The sequence below is a fragment of the Coregonus lavaretus genome (genome assembly GCF_964263955.1).
Source record: "Coregonus lavaretus genome assembly, chromosome: 18".
NCBI classification, from domain to species: Eukaryota; Metazoa; Chordata; class Actinopteri; order Salmoniformes; family Salmonidae; genus Coregonus; species Coregonus lavaretus.
In genome coordinates, this window is record NC_140005.1 from 44296517 (window position 1) to 44315510 (window position 18994).

General features: G+C 43.2%; 1 pseudogene across 1 annotated transcript in view; it reads right to left on the reverse strand.

The window, feature by feature from the left end:
- Positions 1–18994, reverse strand: part of LOC311145507 (BRISC and BRCA1-A complex member 2-like) — a 179487-nt pseudogene that overhangs the window by 103150 nt on the left and 57343 nt on the right. The window contains exons 4-5 of the transcript XR_014615602.1: positions 13341–13529; positions 6955–7030 (exon numbers count right to left, since the gene is read on the reverse strand). The product of XR_014615602.1 is annotated as a BRISC and BRCA1-A complex member 2-like (transcript). The remainder of the gene's footprint in view (positions 1–6954; positions 7031–13340; positions 13530–18994) is intronic.

The window sequence follows — 18994 nt, forward strand, 5'->3', positions numbered from 1 at the left end:
TTGCATGAGTTATGTTACGGGTCTCTTTTCCATCCACCCTAGACTTTTAAAACCACGGGGTTCGTAACAGTCACGAACGCGCCTTCCCTCCACACTGATGGCTGGGGAGGCTGGCTGACGTGACATTTAGAGGCACCTGTGCACACTACTAGAGTGGCATAGAAAGATAGATAGACAGTCTGGGAAGATGGCAGCACAACCTTGTGTTAACCGCATCGACCCTATAGATGTCACTGTGAAACAAAAGGTCACAGCGCTAATTAGCAGAAAGATGTATGGTATATTTACCACTAAAACACAGTAACAAAGGATGTGTGGACAAAAATGTGCTGCGCCCCGGATGCATACAGTATGCAGGGACTATTGTATTGTATTCACCTCTGTATGTACAGACCTAAAGAATCATTGCAGAGTTGAACCTGTCAGGCAGAGGTCATGGGGGAACTGCAGTAGAGGGCACGAGCACAGCCATCATGGTACAACCCAGGGCTGTCCTGTCACACTGCTTCACACCGCTAACAACATCTGTCCTTGTACTACACCGGCGCTATGGCCGGGACGATCCCAGTATCACGATACTTCGTATCGTGGCCAGGAAAACATGAAGCGGATTTAACTTCTTTCGAAAATCAGCCCTAGTGTTGGAAATAAACATCATTATGTTATCATTCAGAGTAACATTTATTTATTTTCCAAGCTATAGCACACAATATTTCACATATAGCAGGTTTTTGAAGGACCAAAGAGTAGTGGAGCTCACTGTAGTGGAGCTCAGACCACACAGACGCTCCACTCGGTTATGGTTGTCCTACACCACTCTGCCCCCACCGGCAACATGCCAGTACAAAGTAGTTCCGTGCAACCACACCGCAAATGTTTACTTCCTAACTCATTGTGTTCTGATGGTTTCTTTACTCTCTGAGAAAGGGTGTGGAAAGGGTAACCAAAATCAGGGTCAAAGGTCTACCTCGCCCCACCTGCCCAAGTGACTCATCCACTAATCAGAGCTTAATTTTCAGAGGAGTCAAGCGTTGTAGACAGACGTTGGGCAAGGGAGGGGGTCTTTGTTTCGGGTCTTGTAGTAGCGTAAATTAAAGAATGGATATCATCCACATCCTTTCTGTTGCTCCCCACAAAATGTTAATAGGGATGGATTGCACCTGTTTGTTCCGCAAGGAAATCAAAGAACAAATGCATTTCCCATTACCAGACCTTTATTTCCCCTTTATGATCTACAGCTTATGCTTTCTTTCTTCTACAAAATAACAGATGTGATCTTTGTACTAATGCAAACACTTCTAAATCCAGCACACAGAGACTTTTAGTGATGCAAAAGTGTCTCCACTATGCTGTGCATTCACTATGCTGACTTAGCAGTTTTTTGTGATACCACTTTAACCTCAATGGTGATGGTGGTGAATCAATGGTGAATCTCATGATTCAAGATATTCCGATGCAGCAGTTACTGTATCCTTGTTCAGCTGCCACATTGATACCTTATGGCAACTCGTACTGCATACAGACTTTCCATTAATGCACATGGATAATGCATTGAGGAAATCCAAGTTAAAGTGACGTAAGCATGAACAACCTTGCCTACAAGGTATTGAATTGACGGCGGTCTTGTGGTCATAATTCGTGAACAATTAAGAATTTCAAGCCATTATGCCAACTATTTGCATCAATTGTTTAAATACCCAAACCTTTAAAGGGTAGGAAGTAAAACTAAGCAAAGAAAAGCATCTCAAGGATGATAAATGGAAACAGGATGCACCTGAGCTCAATTTCGAGTCTCATAGCCAAGGGTCTGAATATAAAAAAATAAAATAAGGTAATACATTTTTAATACATTTGCAAAAAAATCTAAAAACCTGTTTTCGCTTTCTCATTATGGGGTATTGTGTGTAGATTGATGAGGACATGTTTTTATTTAATCAATTTTAGAATAAGGCTGTAATGTAACAAAATGTGGAAAAAGTCAAGGGGTCTGAATACGTTCCGAATGCACTGTATATGCATTTTAGAGTATTTATTCCCACTGATAAGATGAGTCTGTGAAATTCACTTTTGATAACAAGCTGAGTAGACAGTCAGCCAAAATGTAAGGAAGCCTGTACAGAATACAAATATTCCAAAACATGCATTCTGTTTGCAATAAGGCACTAAAGTAAAACTGCCAAAGATTTGGCAAAGAAATTAACTTCATGTCCTGAATACAAAGCGGTATGATTAGGGCAAATCCAACAGACAACAAGAGTTAACAAATAATACAACAAATAAAAATAGTACACATGTAGGAATAAAATACCTAAGAATGGAGCTATATACAGGGAGTACAAGTACCAGGTCAATGGACAAGGGTACGAGGTATTTGAGGTAGATATGTACATGAAGGCAGGGTAAAGTGACTAGGCATCAGGATAGATAATAATAAGACTAAAATAAAGAACAGTCGCAGCAGCATATGATGAGTGTAAAAGTGTGTATGTGTGTTTGTGAATATGTGTGGGTTTTGTGTGAGAGTGTCAGTGTAGTGTGTGTGAGTGAGTGTATAGTGTGTATATACTGTATAATCTTGAGTGTGTGCATTGTAACATTGAGGATTGCACAACTGTAACATTGTGCAGTCTACAAGTGAGTTCATAATAAATATATGGAGGTATCTGTAAATTCAGCTGTCCAATTGTTACACTGTACTACATTGCTTGGGAAAAGAATAGTTATTTATAGAGAGGAAGAAAACCACAATTAAAACAATTGCAATGCTTCTGAGAAATTAGGTTGTTGGTCTGCGGTACATTTCCGCTCCGAGCCTGCTCTGTGCTCGTGAGGCAAAAATCACGAAGCCCTGTTCCTTTGGGATGCGTGGGCGGACGAGGTGTATTTTCAACCCTTCCAGTCTATGTGGATGCTCTTCCTGATTCTTCCAGTGGTCTCTTAATAACTCTACATATCCTACTTGAAAATGGCAAGGTCTGAAGGGGCGAACTGATGTAACACAGCGGTGTGTGTGTGTGTGTGTGTGTGTTTGTCTTTGTGTGAGTGACTATGAACATGATATGATTGTCTCAATGCAGACCCTATTTTCTCATAACAGCTTTGTCAATAAAACAACTTTCTTTCGACAATGTTATGTTAGTGCCTACAAAACTCCTTCCCACATGGTGTTGATGTGCTTACCTGGCTTGTGGACATCTCCAGGGGGAAACCCAGACACTCAAGTGACAGCTAACATAAAAATTCCATTCTCTGTCCACCTCGGGACACAGACAATGGCTTTTAAAAACTAGGCATGTACCTTAAAGTCTGACACCAATGACCCAACAATGTTGTCCTACACTTTCAAACCTGGACTTAACATAATATATGCCATTTAGCAGACACTTTTACCAAAATGACTTAGAGTAGTGCATGTATACATTTTAGTATGGGTGGCCCCAGCGGGAATCAAACCCACGATCCTGACGTGCAAGTACGATGCTCTACCAACTTAGCCACAGAGGACCACGTCTATGGACTTCAGTGTATGCCCAAATAATGCATCTGTAGACAGACAGTCCATTAAAAGAGTCCACTAACTCTTTACAGAGAGACTGGTGTGTTTCAGTGCTGAGAGGCATGAGGGACGAGAGACATGAGGGACAAAAGGCCTGTAATGCCAATGACTGCTGCTGTTTTCCTTATGTTTACCATCATTTCCCCTCACAAACACAGCGCAGGCTGGAAAAGGCCAGTGAGCTGGGGCCTCCCAAAGCCTAGCAGCACAACCACATGCAGTGAAAAGACTGAGCGAGTAAGCGAGAGAGAGAGAAAGAGAGATCGAGGGAGAGCTAGGTCTGCACAGCCTGCAGACACCACAGATCAAAACTGATAGGAAGTGACGGGCTGCTGATTAGTCAACTCACAGCCCCGGTGACCAGTGGCTGTATGTGTACAAGGCTGCGCGCACACTGACTGAACACACACATACACAGGTTGAATAGAAACATACAGATTAAGGACACACACACACATTCCTAAACACAGATCTAAAACACACACAGTTTGAAACCATACAAGTGCATGCACACACACAGATCAAAGACAAATGGGCATTTTATCTTTTTTGACTTTCGAGTACTTCCATGATTTAAAAAAATATATATAACACAAGGCCCACACTGGAAACAAATAAGTGTGCATTCATCTATATGCCAACGGAGCGCAACAATGCCTAATTTATCATAACCATTACAGAAAACAAATCTTAATTGCTAAATTGCCCCATATACAGTGCACTCGGTAAGTATTCAGACCCCTTGACTTTTTCCACATTTTGTTACGTTACAGCCTTATTCTAAAATGGATTAAATTTGATTACTTTTTTTCCCTCATCAATCTACACACAATACCTCATAATGACAAAGCAAAAACTTGAGACATTTTTGCACATTTATAAAAACAAACTGAAATATCACATTTACATAAGTATTCAGACCCGAGTGGCGCAGTGGTCTAAGGCACTGCATCTCAGTGCTTGAGGCGTCACTGCAGACCCCCTGGTTCGATTCCAGGCTGTATCATAACCGGCCGTGATTGGGAGTCCCATAGGGCGGCGTACAATTGGCCCAGTGTCGTCCGGGTTAGGCCGGTATAGGCCGTCATTGTAAATAAGAATTTGTTCTTAACTGACTTGCCTAGTTAAATAAAGGTAAAATAAATAAAATAAAAATGTACTCAGTACTTTGTTGAAGCACCTTTGGCAGCGATTACAGCCTCGAGTCTTCTTGGGTATGACGCTACAAGCTTGGCACACCTGTATTTGAGGAGTTTCTCCCATTCTTCTCTGCAGATCCTCTCAAACTCTGTCAGGTTGGATGGGGAGCATCGCTGCACAGCTAATTTCAGGTCTCTCCAGAGATGTTCGATCGGGATCAAGTCCGGGCTCTGGCTGGGCCACTCAAGGACATTCAGAGACTTGTCCCGAAGCCACTCCTGCGTTGTTGTAGCTGTGTGCTTAGGGTCGTTGTCCTGTTGGAAGGTGAACCTTCGCCCCAGTCTGAGTTTCTGAGCGCTCTGGAGCAGGTTTTCATCAAGGATCTCTCTGTACTTTGCTCCGTTCATCTTTCCCTCAATCCTGACTAGTCTCCCAGTCCCTGCCGCTGAAAAACATCCCCACAGCATGACGCTACCACCATGCTTCACCGTAGGGATGGTGCCAGGTTTCCTCCAGACGTGACGCTTGGCATTCAGGCCAAAGAGTTCAATCTTGGTTTCATCAGACCAGATAATCTTGTTTCTTATGGCCTGAGAGTCGTTTAGGTGCCTTTTGGGCTGTCATGTGCCTTTTATTGAGGAGTGGCTTCCGTCTGGCCACTCTACCATAAAGGCCTGATTGGTGGAGTGCTGCAGAGATGGTTGTCCTTCTGGAAGGTTCTTCCATCTCCACAGAAGAACTCTGGAGCTCTGTCAGAGTGACCATCAGGTTCTTGGTCACCTCCCTGACCAAGGCCCTTCTCCCCCGATTGCTCAGTTTGGTCGGGCGGCCAGCTCTAGGAAGAGTCTTGGTGGTTCCAAACTTCTTCCATTTAAGAATGATTGAGACCACTGTGTTCTTGGGAACCTTCAATGCTGCAGACATTTTTTGGTACCCTTCCCCAGATCTGTGCCTCGACACAATCCTGTCTCTGAGCTCTACGGACAATTCCTTCGACCTCATGGCTTGGTCTTTGTTCTGACATGCACTGTCAACTGTGGGACCTTATATAGACAGGTGTGTGCCTTTCCAAATCATGTCCAATCAATTGAATTTACCACAGGTGGGCTCCAATCAAGTTGTAGAAACATCTCAAGGATGATCAATGGAAACAGGGCGCACCGGAGGTCAATATCGAGTCTCATAGCAAAGGGTCTGAATACTTATGTAAATAAGGTATTTCTGGTTTTTATTTTTAATACATTTGCAAACCTGTTTTAGCTTCGTCATTATGGCGTATTGTACGTAGATTGATGAGGAAAACAATTCATTTAATCAATTTTACAATAAGGCTGTAACGTAACAAAATGTGGAAAAAGTCAAGGGGTCTGAATACTTTCCGAATGCATGGTATATATATATATATATATAAAAAACAGGTGCCATTTAAGATTAATTTATTGATGCCGTAATATCAACTGTTTATATTATATCATGGTATACAATCTTCAAAAAGGCAGTAACCTCAGCAGTGGCACTTCCTTCTAGAAGCCGTATGTTAGGAATCAAAAGGACTATGTAAAGGTAGGTTAAGTAATTAAATATGAACTCAAATCAAATTGCTCCATACTGTATATATTCAGTCAATAAAAAACAAGTGCCATTTGAGAACCAATCATTGAAACGGTAATGAGCTGTGTTGCCTGCTCTGCTCTGGCAGGGTCACAGTGTCGCTTTGCAGTGGCAAAAGATGTGATGTGAGATTGCTGCTGCTTGTCCCCCTCTGAGAACATTTATTTGTGCTTGATAAGCATATACGTTTCATAGAGCTTGTTGTGCTGTGATAGGAGAGCTTGATATTGCATAGTTTGCATTGTACATGAGTTTCATCAGTTTGATCAAAATACTTCCAAACCTCGCTGCGTTTGGCCGCCGTGCTGATAGTGCCCACTTCCCGCTATGTGCCTGAAACAGCCCCCCCTCAGTCAATCAGAAGCTTTTGCCATAAAATATTTGCCATGTAAAAACAATGATTGTAAAAAAATGTGCGATAGTTAACCTCACTCTCAATATAATGTGTTTAGTTTTACAGTACTCATGCCCGTCCCTAATACACTCACATTCTGTATCTGGAACACACCAAAATCTAGCCCTGTATACTGTATCTGCTGTGCTACATGCTTAAAGGATACAGTGAAAGTTTGCCTTTGCACGAACGCGTATTCCTTTGCATGTGTGCAAATACATGTATGAAGGGGGGATGTTGGTTGGTTGGTTACCTTGAAAAGATAGACTGGGATGTCGCTGAAGTCCGCAGGGAGCTTGAGCAGGAAACGAGCGGAGAACTCACACCGCCTAGAACACGAGAGACAGGAAAAAGAACATCACACCGTGTACAGATGGAGAACACACACGCACAGGATAACACAGAGGTCATATTGAAACAACACAGGAGCACTACATGGGAATGATTAGGGATGGCTAAAGATGAGTGCATTGCAAATTAGATTTCATTATCGGTTTGAATACATCTAATATGTTTGTCTTAATATGCCTATTTTATGGCAAATGAGGGAGATGTATTTCCTGATTTTAGGGAGCTATTGGCTCTATGGATGTTCAATGCAGTTCATTTTATGATTATCTAACTCCAAAAGGTTAATTGGATTTTGAGTAATTTAGCCTCTGTGAATATTTACTAGACAAAAAAAACATGAGAAATGATAAATGCAATTAACAACTGTTCCAATTCAAATTATGTTCAAATGTATAATGCAGATAAAAAAAGGAGACATGATAATTAAATGCATAGATGTAGAACAACGAAGCCATCTCAAACGTAATCATTGTCTGTTGCCCCACAGACCACACCAACCCTCACCACATCCTGAAATGTACACATTCAAATGTTCCTTAAAATCCTCCTAGTTGTGCAACCGTTTTTGTTTTTTTCCATCAAGGCACATCTATAAGACATTCTGTCCCATAACAGTAGTAGGTAAGTTCGTTAGTTGCGCAATATGGGTGGGGGAGTGTCAAATCAAAGTGTATTGGTCGTATACACAGATTTGCAGGTGCAGCGAAATGTTTATGTTACTAGCTCCAACAGTGCAGTAGAATGTAAATATAACACAAATAATCTAAAGATCTAAACAAGAAATCAAGAAATGACAGAACAGGTCCAATTAACAATCCAGAGTAGATACATGGATATTAGATTGAGCATGTGTCAAAATCCAGAATATAAATATATGGTGTGTATAGACAGCATATAATATAAAATGGTATGTACAGTAATAGGTATATTAGGATGGGCTATGTTGAGAATACAGTATTCACACCCCTTAACTTTTTCCAAATAGTATTGTGTTACAAAGTGGGATTAAAATGGATTTAATTGTCATTTTTTTGTCAACAATCTACACAAAATACTCCAATGTCGAAGTGGAAGAAAAATGCAAACCTTTTTATTTTATTAATGGAAAATAAAACACTCATACAGTATATCTTGATTAGATAATTATTCAACCCCTGAGTCAATACATGTTAGAATCACCTTTAGCAGCTATTACACCTGTGAGTCGAAACGGTAACTAGGCCACTCAGGAACATTCAATGTCGTCTTGGTAAGCAACTCCAGTGTATATTTGGCTTTGTGTTTTATGTAATTGTCCTGCTGAAAGGTTACTGTCTCCCAGTGTCTGTTGGAAAGCAGACTGAACCAAGTTTTCCTCTAGGATTTTGCCTGTGCTTAGCTCTGCTCTGTTTCTTTTTATTCTAGAAAACTGCCTAGTCCTTGCCGATGACAAGCATACCCATAACATGATGCAGCCATCATCATGCTTGAAAATATGAAGCGTGGTACTCAGTGATGTGTTGTTGTGTTGGATTTGCCCCAAACTTAACACTTTGTATTTAGGACAAAAAGTTCATTTCTTTGAAGTGTTAGATTGCCTTATTGCAAACAGGATGCATGTTTTGGAATATTTTTATTCTGTACAGGCTTCCTTCTTTTCACTCTTTCATTTATGTTAGTATTGTGGAGTAACTTCAACATTGTTGAACACAATACTAACATAAATGAAAGAGTGAAAAGATGGAAGCCTGTACAGAATAAAAATATTCCAAAACATGCATCCTGTTTGCAATAAGGCAATCTAACACTGCAAAATATTGGGCAAAGAAATGAACTTTTTGTCCTAAATACAAAGTGTTAAGTTTGGGGCAAATCCAACACAACAACACATCACTGAGTACCACTCTTCATATTCAACACAACACAGCCATTAAACTCTGTAACTGTTTTAAAATCACCATGGCCTCATGGTGAAATCCCTGAGCGGTTTCCTTCCTCTCTGGCAACTGAGTTAGGAAGGGATCCTGTATCTTTGTAGTGACTGGGTGTATTGATACACCATCCAAAGTGTAATTAATGACTGCACCATACTCAAAAGGCATATTCAATGTCTACCAATAGGTGCCCTTCGTTGCGAACCATTGGAAAACCTCTCTGGTCTTTGTGATTGAATCTGTGCTTGAAATTCACTGCTCGACTGAGGGACCTTACAGATAACTGTATGTGTGGGGTACAGAGATGAGGTAGACATTTAAAAATCATGTTAAACGCTATTATTCAATACAACTTATTATGTGAGTTTTTAAGCACATTTTTACTCCTGAACTTATTTAGGCTTGCCATAAAAAAGGTTTGAATACTTATTTGTAAACATTTCTAAAAAAAACAATTCCACTTCGACATTATGGGGTATTGTGTGTAGATCTGTGACACAAAATCTCAATTTAATCCATTTTAAATTCAGGCTGTAAAAAGTCAAGGTCTGTGAATATTTTCTGAAGGCACTGTCCATACACAGTGAGTAAACGACAGTATTAAACAGAAGATGAGGTGACCAGCATGGGGCATTAGACTGAAGGTGCAGGGCAGAGTACCGGGCAGGTAGCGATGGCTTTTCAACAGTCTGATTGCCTTGAGATAGAAGCTGTTTTCAGTCTCTCTGTCACAGCTTTGATGCACCTGTACTGTCTCTGTCTGCTATAAGGTAGCAGAGTGAACAGACTGTGGCTCGGGTGGCTGAGGTCCTTGATTATCTTCTTGGCCTTCCTTTCACACAGAGTGCTGTAAATGTCCTGGAGGGTAGGCAGCGTGCCCCAGGTGATGCGTTGGACTGACTACGCCACCTCTGGAGAGCCATGCGGTTGAGGGCGGTGCAGTTGCTGTACCAGGCGGTGATGCAGCCCGACAGAACGGATTTGGAGTCACCCTCAAAATTAAAGTGGAAAACCACACTACAGGCTGATCCAACTTTGATGTAATGTCCTTAAAACAAGTCAAAATGAGGCTCAGTAGTGTGTGTGGCCTCTACGTGCCTGTATGACCTCCCTACAACGCCTGGGCATGCTCCTGATGAGGTGGCGGATGGTCTCTTGAGGGATCTCCTCCCAGACCTGGACTAAAGCATCCGCCAACTCCTGGACAGTCTGTGGTGCAACGTGGCGTTGGTGGATGGAGCGAGACATGATGTCCCAGATGTGCTCAATTGGATTCAGGTCTGGGGAACGGGCGGGCCAGTCCATAGCATCAATGCCTTCCTCTTGCAGGAACTGCTGACACACTCCAGCCACATGAGGTCTAGCATTGTCTTGCATTAGGAGGAACCCAGGGCCAACCGCACCAGCATATGGTCTTACAAGGGGTCTGAGGATCTCATCTCGGTACCTAATGGCAGTCAGGCTACCTCTGGCGAGCACATGGAGGGCTGTGCGGCCCCCCAAAGAAATGCCACCCCACACCATGACTGACCCACCGCCAAACCGGTCACGCTGGAGGATGTTGCAGGCAGCAGAACGTTCTCCACGGCGTCTCCAGACTCTGTCACGTCTGTCACATGTGCTCAGTGTGAACCTGCTTTCATCTGTGAAGAGCACAGGGAGCACAGGACACCAGTGGCGAATTTGCCAATCTTAGTGTTCTCTGGCAAATGCCAAACGTCCTGCACAGTGTTGGGCTGTAAGCACAACCCCCACCTGTGGACGTCGGGCCCTCATACCACCCTCATGGAGTCTGTTTCTGACCGTTTGAGCAGACATATGCACATTTGTGGCCTGCTGGAGGTAATTTTGCAGGGCTCTGGTAGTGCTCCTCCTGCTCCTCCTTGCACAAAGGCGGAGGTAGCAGTCCTGCTGCTGGGTTGTTGCCCTCCTACGGCCTCCTCCACGTCTCCTGATGTACTGGCCTGTCTCCTGGTAGCGCCTCCATGCTCTGGACACTACGCTGACAGACACAGCAAACCTTCTTGCCACAGCTCGCATTGATGTGCCATCCTGGATGAGCTGCACTACCTGAGCCACTTGTGTGGGTTGTAGACTCCGTCTCATGCTACCACTAGAGTGAAAGCACCGCCAGCATTCAAAAGTGACCAAAACATCAGCCAGGAAGCATAGGAACTGAGAAGTGGTCTGTGGTCACCACCTGCAAAACCAGTCCTTTATTGGGGGTGTCTTGCTAATTGCCTATAATTTCCACCTGTTGTCTATTCCATTTGCACAACAGCATGTGAAATGTATTGTCAATCAGTGTTGCTTCCTAAGTGGACAGTTTGATTTCACAGAAGTGTGATTGACTTGGAGTTACACTGTGTTGTTTAAGTGTTCCCTTTATTTTTTTTAGCAGTGTATAATCAATGGAAGATGGAATTAAAATGACGGAATAAAAGTTAAAGGAGAAGAATAGGCTAAAACAACCAAGAGCCAACAGGTAGTCTGCCACTTAATATTCTGAATGGAGTTGTTGTTGTTTGTAACTGTGTAGGACAATTAGCCTAGCTAGCTAGCTTAACTAGCTTCTCCCGGTTTGATGCAATCAAGACAGATACTACGTAATCCTAATCCAGGCACTTGTCATCTCCCGTCTGGATTACTGCAACTCGCTGTTGGCTGGGCTCCCTGCCTGTGCCATTAAACCCCTACAATTTATCCAGAACGCTGATGTTCAACCTTTCCAAGTTCTCTCATGTCACCCCGCTCCTCCACACACTCCACTGGCTTCCAGTAAGGCTCGCATCTACTACAAGACCATGGTGCTTGCCTACGGAGCTGTGAGGGGAACGGCACCTCCTTACCTTCAGGCTCTGATCAGACCCTACACCCAAACGAGGGCACTACGTTCATCCAACTCTGGCCTGCTAGCTCCCCTACCTCTACGGAAGCACAGTTCCCGCTCAGCCCAGTCAAAGCTATTCGCTGCTCTGGCACCCCAATGGTGGAACAAGCTCCCCCACGTCCGGAGAAACTTGAAACCCTACCTCTTTAAGAATACCTGGAATAGTATAAAGTAATCCTTCTTCCCCCACAAAAAATAAATACATTAAAACATTTTTAAAAGGTGGTTGTCCCACTGGCTATCATAAGTTGAATGCACCAATTTGTAAGTCGCTCTGGATAAGAGCGTCTGCTAAATGATGTAACTGTATGATAAATAACCTAGCAACTGTATGGCAGCTATTAGTCTACTATAGCGCGAGTCGGCTTGGTTGTTTTCTCTCTCTCGTCCCTCCCTTCCAGTGTTGCCAACTTAGCGACTTTGTTGCTATATTTAGTGAGTTTTCAGACCACTCTAGCGACACATTTTCAAAAAAGCGACTAGCGACAAATCTAGCGACTTTTTCTGGTGTTATTGGAGACTCTGACGTGAAAGCACGTATCGTTCTTACTCTTCTCAACGAGCAGCGGGTGCTGCCGTGGGCCCCACCCCAGTCCCAAAGCACTAACAGTCCTCGCGCAGCAGTCCCTCCCAGCTGCAGTTAGAGCAGGAGATGTTCACCCCTCCGCGTCCAGACCGCAAATGAATCACGCATGTGGGAAGGCGCCGCTGGCTGATCCCGCCCTGGCTTACATTCAGGGCGGGATGTAAATGTAGGGTGTTTTTTACTCACTTTTTGTCTCTCCCACGACGTTATTCCTCTTTCCTACAGCGTCCATCACAATTACATGCACATGGCCAATTATGCAAATTAGGTGATGACGTCATTTAGCAACTTCTAGCGACTTTCCTCACTCGGATCGGATCAGGTCTGGTCCAACCAGGTCTATACAGAATGGGTCTAGTTGTACACGGTTCCGTTCGGAACGGGTCTCTATATTTGAACAATCCATTTATGCATATAGCGTCCGGGTGGAAAAGCCCCAGGTCCATTTCGGAACGGGTCCAACTTTTTGGACACGTGAAGGCCTCCAACACAGACATGTCCTTGCTCTGGAACACACTTGGGGCGTTGCATCCTCACCTAGCATAATCTGCCGGTTCAGTGACAGTGACATTCACCTCACTGCTGTTCATTTGCTAACCCTGGAGCCAGCTGAACTGGTGGAGTATGTCTGCATTCTGTCTAGGTTTAGCTGTTGCAGTTTCTATGGGTTTAGATAGGATGAGGTTTAGATGTGGAGGTCAAATGTTTGAGAGAATCAGAGAAACTATAGCCTCATATCAGTCTGTCCATAAGATGAAACCAATGTAAAGCTTTAAAAATGGTATATGTGTGTAACAAACATTTAAAACAAAGAGAAGATGAATGCTGAGCCACATAATGTGCACAACTCTGAGTGGATGTAACCATGTCCTGGTACGTTGTTATATCATGTAGCATACCCAGCTGTTCTTGTGCCCGGCGTAGACCTCCATGCTGCTGCCATAGTTGGGGTCCTCGAGCAGGCTAGCGTACTCGAAGAGCAGCCGGGAGCTCTCGCGCAGACGCTGGCACTGGTGGTACTGCTGGATCAGCTCCTTCACCAGCTGCAGCAGGCACTCCGCGTCCCCCGCATCCCACTTGACCAGATGCTGGAGAGCGAGTGAGAGGTTATTAGATGGGTTTAGAGACAGTTCACTGAAATTTAGATGGGGTTAAAGAGACAGTCCATTCAAATGTAGATAGTTTAAAGGGACAGACCACTAAAAGTTTAAACTGTTCAACCACTTTCTTAACTTAAATATGGCCGGTGATGAGATTGTAATCTATTACTTTTCTTTGGGCCTGCGTGCTAAGTGAACAAAATAGCTTGAACAAAATAGCTGAAAGCCTACATGATTAAGAGCATGTTCATTTCGGGTTGACATAGTCTCCGTTCGACAGTCTCCGTTCATGACTTATGTTATCTATTTTGGTAACTAACTGCAGAGAACTATCCCTTGAGTAGGGTTGCAAAATTCCGGGAACTTCAATAAATTCCCTAGTTTTGCAGATATCCTGGTTGGAGGATTTTGGACTTCCTGCTTATTCCCTCCTGATTCCGGGAATCCTCCAACTGGGATTTTGCAACCTTGCCCTTGAGGCACTGAATTGACGTTGTCTTCAATAGAGGCCATTTAGCAAAGGGAAATCAATTGACACGATGAAAGGAATTGAAAATACAATGGTGGGCAAAGATAAGGTTCACCCAGGCCCCATAGACAGCCATTACGGGAATAATCCCAAACTGTTATCCCAATCACCCCCTCTCTTCCTCCTGCATTACAGGAACATGGCAATGGCACAGGATTTCCTGAAGCGACACAGAGCTACATCGGTTAGCAGGGAACGCTTTCATCATTCCCAGTCCCAATGCCATTAATCTGACCTCATTCACCAAAATGGTTGAAAGAACGAGGAGGAAAGGAAGGCGGAAAGGAAAGAAAAGTCACCAAGAGAAATGTTAGCGATGGGAAGGAGCATTGTTTCAAGGAAGCGGATAAGGATACCAGGGACTTGGCCAATTACATGTTTTTTCTCAGTCCTTTTGGTACACAATGGTTTGGTTAGGCATCAAAGACTGGACTTTGTGAACCCCATTTCCGATTTGGATGAGAATTGTGTTGTGCTTTTGCTACTTCTGTGAATGTCTGAACATTGCATCCAAAAATAAACTGCTCACATTGAGGACATAACATTGTAAAGAGTGTGTTTGTGCAAGATATTTATGTGAAAAAACAGTGTGGCCAGCTCAAACGCTGACTGTTGCGCCAGTCTTAACTAGACGTTCTAATGAAGTGTTCTAATCACCCCGGTTTGAGCGTACGCTGCAGAGACAATGATCACAGCCGTGTGTTTGTACGCATTAAAGGTAAAACACAATGCATTTCAAACAGTCAGCATTAATATAATGAATTCAGGGCATACCTAGGCTAAATCAAATCAAATATTATTGGTCACATACACATATATATATATAAGCCTTCCAACCATAAGACCCACTAATAATGTAATTATTTTATAAAAATAGTTTAACCTGCTTTTTTGCAATAATCACTGATCTGGATTTCAAGTCTGTTTATGAAAATGCTATTTTTTGTAAACCGGAACCATGCATAATGCACATTCACTAATAATGACTAACTTCTTGTAGCAGGCATTATAGAAAATTAACACAGATCTCATACCCTCTCAAGCACAAGCCCACGTGCTAATGAGTAGCCAGCTAATCTTTATATTTAAAGTTTAGATCTATTTGCTAGCTAACAAGGTCAGTCTCCAACTGCTTGAACAGCATGTTCGCCTGTCCAATTTGTTCAGATGTTGAAATTAAGAGGCCTACCTTATTTCTCAAAAATAGAACGAGTTGCCAATTCCTTACATATTTGCTTATTGCACATTTATAAAACACAGACCAGACAGATGGTATAACAATCTCTGGCTAAAATGCTGCTAGCGGTACATGGTACCGCAATGCTGCACACAACAAACTGAGCATTCATTTTCTAGAATAAATATTAATTGATACTCCTGTTTTGTAGTGTCTCCTCTGTGTGCAATTTGAGGAGTTAAGACATAAAAAGGGTATCGTTTGAAAGGTTAACTTCTCCTATGTTCAAGTAAAATAATGTCTCATATGACTGATTCTGTTGGACCAAACCTCAAATGCAAATAGTGAGTTGAAACCGCTTGACAGAGAGGAAGAAGTGATCTCTCATCTTTATTGGTGTGAGTGGCAGGGGTAGGGGCTTGGTGTGCATAAACAGAGAAGAAGTTTCCCTCTCGACCAAATTTGTTCAGAATAAGCCCAACGCGTTTCTATCGGCTTATTTTGGACCTAAGCTTGTCGCCTGCCTTCGGGACAACGACTCCCATTGTTAAGGCGGAGACATGAGCATCTCGTCATTATGTACAGATCTTTGGTGTAAATGGGAAGGTGCACACAGCACAGAAAGAGCAAAGGAGACGAGACCAAAAATACAACATGAGAAGAAGCGGACTTAAACGCTCATATTCTTGCGATACAGGCATTTAGAATACCACGCAAAAACATGAATTAGATCGCCCAGCCCTAGCCTAAATGAAGGGATATTTCCATTGGAAGATACACTATATTGCATTCGGAAAGTTTTCAGACCCCTTCCCTTTTTCCACATTGTTATGTTACAGCCTTACTATAAAATGGATTAAATGAATGTTTTTCCTCATCAATCTACACACAATACCGCATAATGACTAAACGAAAACAGGTTTGTAGAATGTTTTGCAAATGTATTACAAATAGAAAACAGAAATACCTTATTTACATAAGTATTCAGACCCTTTGCTATGAGACTCGAAATTGAGCTCAGGTGCATCTTGTTTTCATTGATCATCCTTGAGATGTTTCTACAACTTCATTGGAGTCCAGCTGTGGTAAATTAAATTGATTGGACATGATTTGGAAAGGCACACACTTGTCTGTATACAGTGGGGGAAAAAGTATTTAGTCAGCCACCAATTGTGCAAGTTCTCCCACTTAAAAAGATGAGAGAGGCCTGTAATTTTCATCATAGGTACACGTCAACTATATGACAGACAAAATGAGATTTTTTTTCTCCAGAAAATCACATTGTAGGATTTTTAATGATTATATTTGCAAATTATGGTGGAAAATAAGTATTTGGTCAATAACAAAAGTTTCTCAATACTTTGTTATATACCCTTTGTTGCCAATGACACAGGTCAAACATTTTCTGTAAGTCTTCACAAGGTTTTCACACACTGTTGCTGGTATTTTGGCCCATTCCTCCATGCAGATTTCCTCTAGAGCGGTGATGTTTTGGGGCTGTCGCTGGGCAACACGGACTTTCAACTCCCTCCAAAGATTTTCTATGGGGTTGAGATCTGGAGACTGGCTAGGCCACTCCAGGACCTTGAAATGCTTCTTACGAAGCCACTCCTTCGTTGCCCGGGGGGTGTGTTTGGGATCATTGTCATGCTGAAAGACCCAGCCACGTTTCATCTTCAATGCCCTTGCTGATGGAAGGAGGTTTTCACTCAAAATCTCACGATACATGGCCCCATTCATTCTTTCCTTTACACGGATCAGTCGTCCTGGTCCCTTTGCAGAAAAACAGCCCCAAAGCATGATGTTTCCACCCCCATGCTTCACAGTAGGTATGGTGTTCTTTGGATGCAACTCAGCATTCTTTGTCCTCCAAACATGACGAGTTGAGTTTTTACCAAAAAGTTCTATTTTAGTTTCATCTGACCATATGACATTCTCCCAATCCTCTTCTGGATCATCCAAATGCACATGATTTGAGTCCCTGGCGGCGTAGTGTGTTACTGATGGTAGGCTTTGTTACTTTGGTCCCAGCTCTCTGCAGGTCATTCACTAGGTCCCCCCGTGTGGTTCTGGGATTTTTGCTCACCGTTCTTGTGATCATTTTGACCCCACGGGGTGAGATCTTGCGTGGAGCCCCAGATCGAGGGAGATTATCAGTGGTCTTGTATGTCTTCCATTTCCTAATAATTGCTCCCACAGTTGATTTATTCAAACCAAGCTGCTTAACTATTGCAGATTCAGTCTTCCCAGCCTGGTGCAGGTCTACAATTTTGTTTCTGGTGTCCTTTGACAGCTCTTTGGTCTTGGCCATAGTGGAGTTTGGAGTGTGACTGTTTGAGGTTGTGGACAGGTGTCTTTTATACTGATAACAAGTTCAAACAGGTGCCATTAATACAGGTAACGAGTGGAGGACAGAGGAGCCTCTTAAAGAAGAAGTTACAGGTCTGTGAGAGCCAGAAATCTTGCTTGTTTGTAGGTGACCAAATACTTATTTTCCACCATAATTTGCAAATAAATCCTACAATGTGATTTTCTGGATTTTTTTTTCTCAATTTGTCTGTCATAGTTGACCTATGATGAAAATTACAGGCCTCTCTCATATTTTTAAGTGGGAGAACATGCACAATTGGTGGCTGACTAAATACTTTTTTTCCCCACTGTAAGATCCCACAGTTGAAAGTGCATGTCAGAGCAAAAAGCAAGCCATGAGGTCGAAGGAATTGTCCGTAGAGTTCCGAGACAGGATTGTGTCGAGGCACAGATCTGGGGAAGGGTACAAAAACATTTCTGCAGCATTGAAGGTACCCAAAACACAGTGGCCTCCCATCATTGTTAAATGGAAGAAGTTTGGAACCACCAAGACACTTCTTAGAGCTGGCCACCTGGCCAAACTGAGCAATCGGGGGAGAAGGGCATTGGTCACTGGCAGAGCTCCAGAGTTTCTCTGTGGAGATGGGAGAACCTTCCAGAAGGACAACCATCTCTGCAGCACTCCACCAATCAGGCCTTTATGGTAGAGTGGCCAGACGGAAGCCACTCCTCAGTAAAAGGCACATGACAGCCCACTTGGAGTTTGCCAAAAGGCAAACTCAGACCATGAGAAACAAGATTCTCTGGTCTGATGAAACCAAGATTGAACTCTGGCCTGAATGCTAAGCGTCACGTATGGAGGAAACCTGGCACCATCCCTACGGTGAAGCAAGGTGGTGGCCGCATCATGCTGTGGGGATGTTTTTCAGCGGCAGGGACTGGGAGACTAGTCAGGATTTAGGGAAATATGAACGGAGCAAAATACAGAGAGATCCTTGATGAAAACCTACTCCAGAGCGCTCAGGACCTCAGACTGGGGTGAAGGTTCACCTTCCAACAGGACAACGACCCTAAGCACACAGCCAAGACAATGTGGTCCTCTGTAGCTCAGCTGGTAGAGCACGGCGCTTGAAACGCCAAGGTAGTGGGTTCGATCCCCGGGACCACCCATACACAAAAATGTATGCACGCATGACTGTAAGTCGCTTTGGATAAAAGCGTCTGCTAAATGGCATATTATTATTATTATTATTATTACAATGCAGGAGTGGCTTCGGGACAAGTCTCTGAATGTCCTTGAGTGGCCCAGCCAGAGCCCGGACTTGAACCCGGTCAAACATCTCTGGAGAGACCTGAAATTAGCTGTGCAGCGACACTCCCCATCCAACCTGAAGGAGCTTGAGAGGATACGCAGAGAAGAATGGGAGAAACTCCCCA